Below are 7,282 nucleotides of genomic sequence, written 5' to 3'. Positions count from 1 at the left end.
ATTCATCTTTACTTCTACACTCTTAAAACGGATGTGTTAAAAACAACACAATCTGTGTTATATCTTAACACACCTGTGTGTCTAGTTAAGGACAACACATTTTGTGTTACTTTTAACTCAACCAGTGTGTTATTGTTCTTTTTAATGTTTTTTTTTTTTTTTTTTGGTGTGTTTTTTTTTTGCATGATCGAACCATTTGTTAACAATCTACTGGCGTTGTAAAATAAAATTCTGTAGTACTTTGATCTATAGCTTGAAAAAGGGAAAATAAAGTAAAATACTTTCAAAAACCCAAAATATTCACTTGGAGTTATATTCTTTTCCTTAACAGGAAAAGTAAAATACTTTCAAAAACCCAGCAAAAAAAATCTTCACTTTGAAGTAGATTATTTTCCAAAAAAGGAACCATTTAGAACATTGAAAACAAAAAATAGGATGGGTGTGAATTACACGTCTGACATTAGGCGCTGCCGTTTTCTCTTGAACGCACTGAACGTTCGGACAGCAACAGAATTCTCCTTACAGCGTCTCAGGTATTCCTCATAGGCTCGGATGTGGCTTAATTCTTGGGTCACACTGATGTAGCTTGTCTCCAGGTCTGTCCACCTAGCATTTGCACTTGCAAGAACTGTGGATGGTTGGATCCTTTCTACCAACTCCTCTTCAGGTTCCTCATCAATGTCAAAGTCTGCCACTTCTCTTCTTTCCTCCTGAACAGGAGGACGTGGACGGGCCGGTCTAGGTGGCACAACTGGAGGCAGGACCAGCTTTGTCGGTATATATTCATGGAATCTCCAGACTGCAGGAGACTGCACCAGGAGAAGTTGGGACAGGATCCGCAATTCTTTCATGTGCCTCTGAGTGACTGGAAGCTGGCGCTTCAACTCTCCAAGTTTTTGAAATGACACAGTCGCCATTATGGATCATCCCACAGAGCCGAGGAAGGTCAGCACAGTCATCAATCGCTCTTTTGGCAAACACTTTGGTAGCCTGTCTATGCATGTCTCCAACCATGGCATCCCATGCTCACGATATTTCACCAAGTTCGTGAGTAGGACAGATCCAACTCCTCGTTCTTTGCGCATCTCCGAGGTAGGCTGCTGCTCGAGACGCAGATGGAATTTGAGTTGGGCGATAGAGCTCAACGAAGTCCTTGAAATTCCAACGTGCCTTCCGGTTCCGGTTTTCATCCCAATATTTTATATGTGGGAAGAACTTCAGCTTGGACAATCCAAACTCCAGACAACGGACAGGATCCAAGCTCATGGAAGTGACCATTTCCACTGCCCTACCTAATGTGTGGGGATAGCCGAACCCTTTCCGTTCACAGACTTCCCTTGCCAACTCACCAACTGTCCGGCAGTCTGTTAATCGCCCGATTGGACGGTCAGACCCTTTCCATTGGAATGCGATCAGTCCTCTCATACAGGTTCGACAGAAGAATCCTGACCAAATCTTCACCCACCACTTGTGGGCCGGCCAGAAGGCAATCTGTCAGGGGAAAGAGACGTAGAACTCTTAACTTCTGGAGTTCATCTTTGATCCATGTCCCCAGGGGAGGAGGACCTTCACCCACACTTGCCGAACCAATAGGACTCCGAGAAATCCCCTCATTCGAGATAAGCTGTTCGCGTTGGTGGAGCAAACACCAAGGGGTGAGGCATACTGCCTTGATGTTGCGCAAATTGGCCGTCCAAAAAAAACCTGCTCAACTACCAATTCCAACTGCAATGCCTTCCAGGAACTCTCATACCCACCAAGTCCCTTCTGTTTGTGGAGAAGGTCAAACAATGCACTGCTCAGGTAGGTGGCTACTGGCTTCACAATGTGTCTTAAACCTAACCCATCATCGTTGTCTTTAAAGGGTGTGTTATTGTTAACAATGTAATACGAATTTGAAGAACTCTGTAACATGAATCTGAAGTATGATAGAAAAACACAAAATATAATGACATTTTTCATGGCTGGTATAATGGCTGACTTTAAACTCTTTGAACTACTAAAACTAATGGTGTCCACTGAAAGAAAAACAACATTTTGACAGAATGAGCAAAGTAGCCTACCTTCACTCTCATTATCAGTTGGCATGACCAGAGGATTTTTCACTGTGGACATCTTTTGCAATTTTTGGAACAATATTTCCTTCCCATTTTCGAAGAAAGAGGTCAGCCTTCCCAGGAAACATTTTTCCAAACTCAGTGTCAAGCTACAACACCGGATAGAATACACAATTACAACACTACTGTGTTTCCTCAGTATGTTCACAAAATATTGAGTCTTTTCGAGTCAAGTTTATGCAATATTAACTTCAGAGAGGCATTGTGGCCATTCCAGGTTATGAAAAAGAGTAGAAAAAAAAAATTATATATATATATATATATACAGCAGTATTATGTATTGAATTAAACTGAATGAAGAATAATAAGTGGTGGGGCTTGATTTTAGTGCACCTTAATCTCTAGCTTGCAGCAGACTGATGGTTGGAGGGGAGTGGTTAAAAGATTTTTAAAGGATAATGTAAGAGAAGGAACAGCATTTCAGAGGGAAAGCAAAATTCCAGATTATGACTAAAGATTACAAAGACAAACATTTTTTATATATACTGTATATATAAATTGCATAGATTAATTAGAATAAATAAGACTAGCATTGTGCGCTAACAAAGTAAAAAAACATTTTAAATTCATGTGGACTTAATATCTACCAGCCATGTCCCTTTGCTGACAAGTCTATTCATACCTAGCTATAAGGAAAAGCCATGCAAAACACAAGTCCTTACCAAGTATGGCATGTCTACAAATCGAGGATATTGTTCAAAAATCTGTTGTTTGCAACCCATAACCTGCGATTACTGTATGTTTTCTATAAACGAAATAAAGACATAACAATTCAACTCATACATAATACATTAAAATAAAATACAGGAACCAAATTCAGTCAGTTTTCTCTGCTGCTGATCAGCAGTTTGTTTTACAAGTTTTTTCCCCAATTATGTTCAAAATATTAAAAGTAATCAGTGTGTTTTCAAAGTATTCAACATCTTTATACGTTATCGCATTCACAGTTGTTTTAGTTAATTTCTCAACTGTTAACTTACAATCCACCTTGTTCCACCAACGCACTGACTCCTATCTTCACAAGGAGCTTTCTTGATGTCTCTGAAAGCATTCCTGAAGCTTCATAATCTTTATACTCAGACCTTTGCTTTCAATTAGTGCTCGCATTGTGTCTACATCAGTTATATTACGTTGATGCTGGAAATATAAAAAGCACAAAGTAGTTCTTAGATGAGTTAGTGATTCAGTTACTCAAAGTCACTCACTTATATTGCTCCTGAATGAATCAGCAGTTTTGAATGAACTGATGAATGATTCACTCATTAATAAAGACAGTCAACATCTACTGGCAAAATGTACAGATGTACTGTACACGTGTACAGACTGTTAGTTTCTGTGGAATGGGCAAACAAATTCAAACAGAGTGATACAAATATTGAAAAGAGTGCTGTTATTTCAGCACTCAGTTATATATACAAACCTTCTGTTGACTACTTGGACCAGCTTCATGTGTGTTCTTTGGTGCAACCTTCAAAAAAAAAAAAAAAAAAAAAGGCAGTTAAAATATGTTCCAGTATATTACTTGTAATTATGTATACGCAAGTCCTCCATGAACATACATTCTGCTGATGACTTGGACTGGCTGCATCTACATCCAATTTTTCATATCATCCGGGATCCGGGACGCCATCCGGGATCTCCGTTCAGCCACGGACCTCGCGCTCCTGGCCACGAAGCGCTCGGCCCAGGCTGATAAGTACAATAATAAAGATATGAAATAAAATTAAACTGCATCTACTCTTATGTTATGCACAAAAAAGGTTAAAGTAATCTTTTATCGATGGATAAGTTTAATTTATAAAGTTGTCTGTTTCTGGTCTGAATAGTGCTCCTTGCCAAAAACAGTGTCAAGGGGCCAGATGGCACGGTGATTATTTATTTATTTATTTTTTAATTTTGTTTATATGAAATCAGGATTACAATGTACGTGACACAAAAGTTTGATGTGTAATACTGTAGGAAAATGCTGAAGCATTCTATGGTGGATGATCATATAATATATATAAAGTTAAACAATCCCAAACTAGTAGTGTGTTTACTATCGACATGTTAATATGAGTTTTCAATTGCTACCATTATGTACCATGCAGATGAAAAAAGAAAGTGTAGATAAATAATGTACTACTTTACATTATCATTTGTAATCATCATCCCACACCATGTTTGAATGGAAATGCCACTTGAACGGTTTCTTACCATGCTCAAAATTGAAAAGCAATATTAATATTTAATGCTTAAGAAAAGTACAATAATACTGGAATCTGTATGCATGACACACAGGTCACTTATTATAAGTTATGTTACTGAAAAGGGAAATTACAAACCAATGCATGTGATCCACTTCTCTCAATCGACTTAAAACTTGAAACTTGTCCAAGGCTTCCACTTTCTCGGTTAGGTCGGTGTCAATAAATTAATTAAATTCCAGTCCAGTACTTTGCAGCAATTATTTCTGCTGCACTCTTGAGATGCTGCAATTTTTTGCATATCTCCTCTTCATCAAGTAGTACAGCCACTAGTGTTTTGGGTGTGTCCTCCATTTGAATCTGCAAAAGGGCAAACAAAAACAACAATCTGTTATATATAATGTTACATATATTGATTAAGCATAGTATTCACATTCATAATGTAAAAGAGTAGTTAACAAGCAGTGTTAGAATGAACAATATCTATTTATTTACGAAAACATCAAGCTAGCATAATAAACTTCCGAGATAAACCTAAAGCAATCTTTTGATCTCCGAAAACCAGTCGTCCATTTTCAGTGAAGAGTCTTCCTGAATTTGGTACTTCATACTACTTTTACTATTTCTGCCATATATTATGGTAAAAAAATTTAAAAGTAGCGTGCTAGTACGCAGTTCCAAATTCCGAATCTGTTTGTCTCGTATTACAATGCACTCTCAATTTTTTTTTTTAACTTTTAAGAGAAGTGGCAATCCCGGGGGTGCGCGAGACCCTGCTAATACTGTAAGTATTACACAAATCAACACTGATGCAAGGAGGAGATCCAGTCAGATGATTCAGTAACATTTTATTTCTTAAGAGCAGAGAATCAGATAATAAATGAGAAATATAAATAATTAATCCATAGTCAGGATTAAAAGTTTAATAAAGACACATAAAATGAACAGTTAAAATCCCTTCTAATATTTCTAATTAAAATATAATTCACTCTGAGTATAATATTCTTGCCTAAAGATAAGTAAGTTGTTTGAGAGATCTCTCTTTGTAAAGACAGGTTTCCAAAGGAGCAAGATCTCGTCCAAGGTACAGACTGACCTGCAGTTGATGCTTATCAGAACAGGGTTATAAGTTCCTCTTTCATACATCGCATTCAAGCAGATCCTCAAGATACAAACATATACATAGCTTTCATGGTTTCACACGAGTGGAGGCCCATTCATACATCGCCCCGTACCACACGTCCCATCTGCAAGATGTTTAGCCAAGATAACATTTGTTTACCACTTTAACCAAGACTTCGAGCCACTTGTGGTCTATCGGAAACTTTTAGGTTTTCGCCCACATCTCAAAGCAAGTACAAAAGTTCACCCTAAGTTAATCAGCTACATTGAGGCATAAAGATTAATCAAAGAAAAGCATTAAAAATACTTTTCAAATGAAAATGGCGCTCCGTGACACATGTAATAGCCTAATGATTTTTTTAAATATGATTGAAGCAAGATATATAATTGTAAAAGATTAAATGGTAAAACATAAGCAAGGGATATAATTATAAATGATCAAACATAAACAAGAGATATCATTTCTTTTTCTGATTCATCAAACACAATATAACATTTTGTCATCATGAAAAAGGAAAGGTTCCTTACAACAGACTCAAGGATGATATGTTTTCGAAGCCTTTGTATTCAAATGATTTGACATTTTCTGAAAGGAAGTAAAAAGGGACTTTATATCTAAAATTGGGATTACAGTGAATATTTCTGGCTTTGTGAAGATGAAAATTTACCTAGAAGACAAAGTAATACTGCTGGTAAAAGAATGCGTATGTGCGCAGGCGTGTAGTCTCTCTTTATAAAGTGACATTGCCAACTACTTGTCTGACATGCATATATCATTAATAAACATTATATAATAAATAATAATAATTATCATTTATAACTTTATAATAAAAACACCTTAATTGTATACAAATCAGTTGTTGATTTTAACCTTTAATATTATTGTAATGTACCAGTTGACAGGGTTTCATGTATAGTTTACAGCATTAGTTGAGAGAGATTTTTATTTATTTTTTTCACCCAAATTAATCGAGACTGAATCGAGATTGGAATCTAATCGCAAGTTTATGAATCGAATCGTGAAATTTGTGCCAATACCCAGCCCTAATAAATACACCAGTTATTGTACCATGTAAACATTTGTAACATGTTGTCAGTAAACTTGAAATTCTGTTCAATCTGTTCCTTTCTGGACAGTCATAGTATACTTCTTGTGATGCAAGGTGTTTTTTTTTTCCAATAAATAAATAAAAATCCATAATTCTCACAAGATCATTATTTATACATTGTTCATAGAACCTTTTTTCTGAAATGTTTTAGTTTGTCTAACATTTTTTTAAAGTTACTATTTGTTTCAGAATGTTTAGAGAACAAAAGTAACATTCCCATTATATTTTATATTATACGTTATGTAACTAAGATAAAACCTTAAATAAGACTTGTAAATTTTGATTTCATGGTGACTCACACTGGTGGTGTACAGTGCAGTGCGTGTTAAATTTGTGTAGGAAGCAAAAAACAGACCTTTTCCTGTTAAACCCATGTTTAAAACACATGTTTTGTGAAGTGTCTGTCACTGGTGAATGATGAAGCAGCCCCGGGCAAGAGCTCTTTGGGTGGGTTATTCCTGCGGTTGACTCACATCTCCCTGAGCACAACATTAGGCAACGACAGGACTGAAGGCACACCCTAAGAAACATGTGGGCTTTTATGAAACCCATACATGATTGCACTATATATATATATATATATATATATATATATATATATATATATATATATATATATATATATATATATATATTTGTATTGAACATTGATGGAGCAACAGATTTTGTGTGAAAATAAATCATAAGTGGTTTGTTTTGTTTAAAAAGCTTATAAATGAATGAGGTTCCATGGAGGGTATTTAACCCC

General features: G+C 36.1%; 1 long non-coding RNA gene across 1 annotated transcript; it reads right to left on the bottom strand.

The window, feature by feature from the left end:
* Positions 1 to 2,427: 2,427 nt before the first annotated feature.
* On the bottom strand, positions 2,428 to 5,517 carry LOC307164144. Its single transcript, XR_013822221.1, has 5 exons — positions 5,400 to 5,517; positions 4,442 to 4,663; positions 3,677 to 3,806; positions 3,538 to 3,585; positions 2,428 to 3,254 (listed from the first exon to the last, which is right to left on the bottom strand). It is a non-coding gene; the product is annotated as an uncharacterized lncRNA (long non-coding RNA).
* Positions 5,518 to 7,282: the final 1,765 nt, after the last annotated feature.

Source organism: Squalius cephalus, assembly GCF_949319135.1.
Source record: "Squalius cephalus genome assembly, chromosome: 9".
Lineage (NCBI taxonomy): Eukaryota > Metazoa > Chordata > Actinopteri > Cypriniformes > Leuciscidae > Squalius > Squalius cephalus.
The sequence above is the reverse complement of the archived record's forward strand: the minus strand, read 5'-3'. Positions and strand labels throughout refer to the sequence as shown.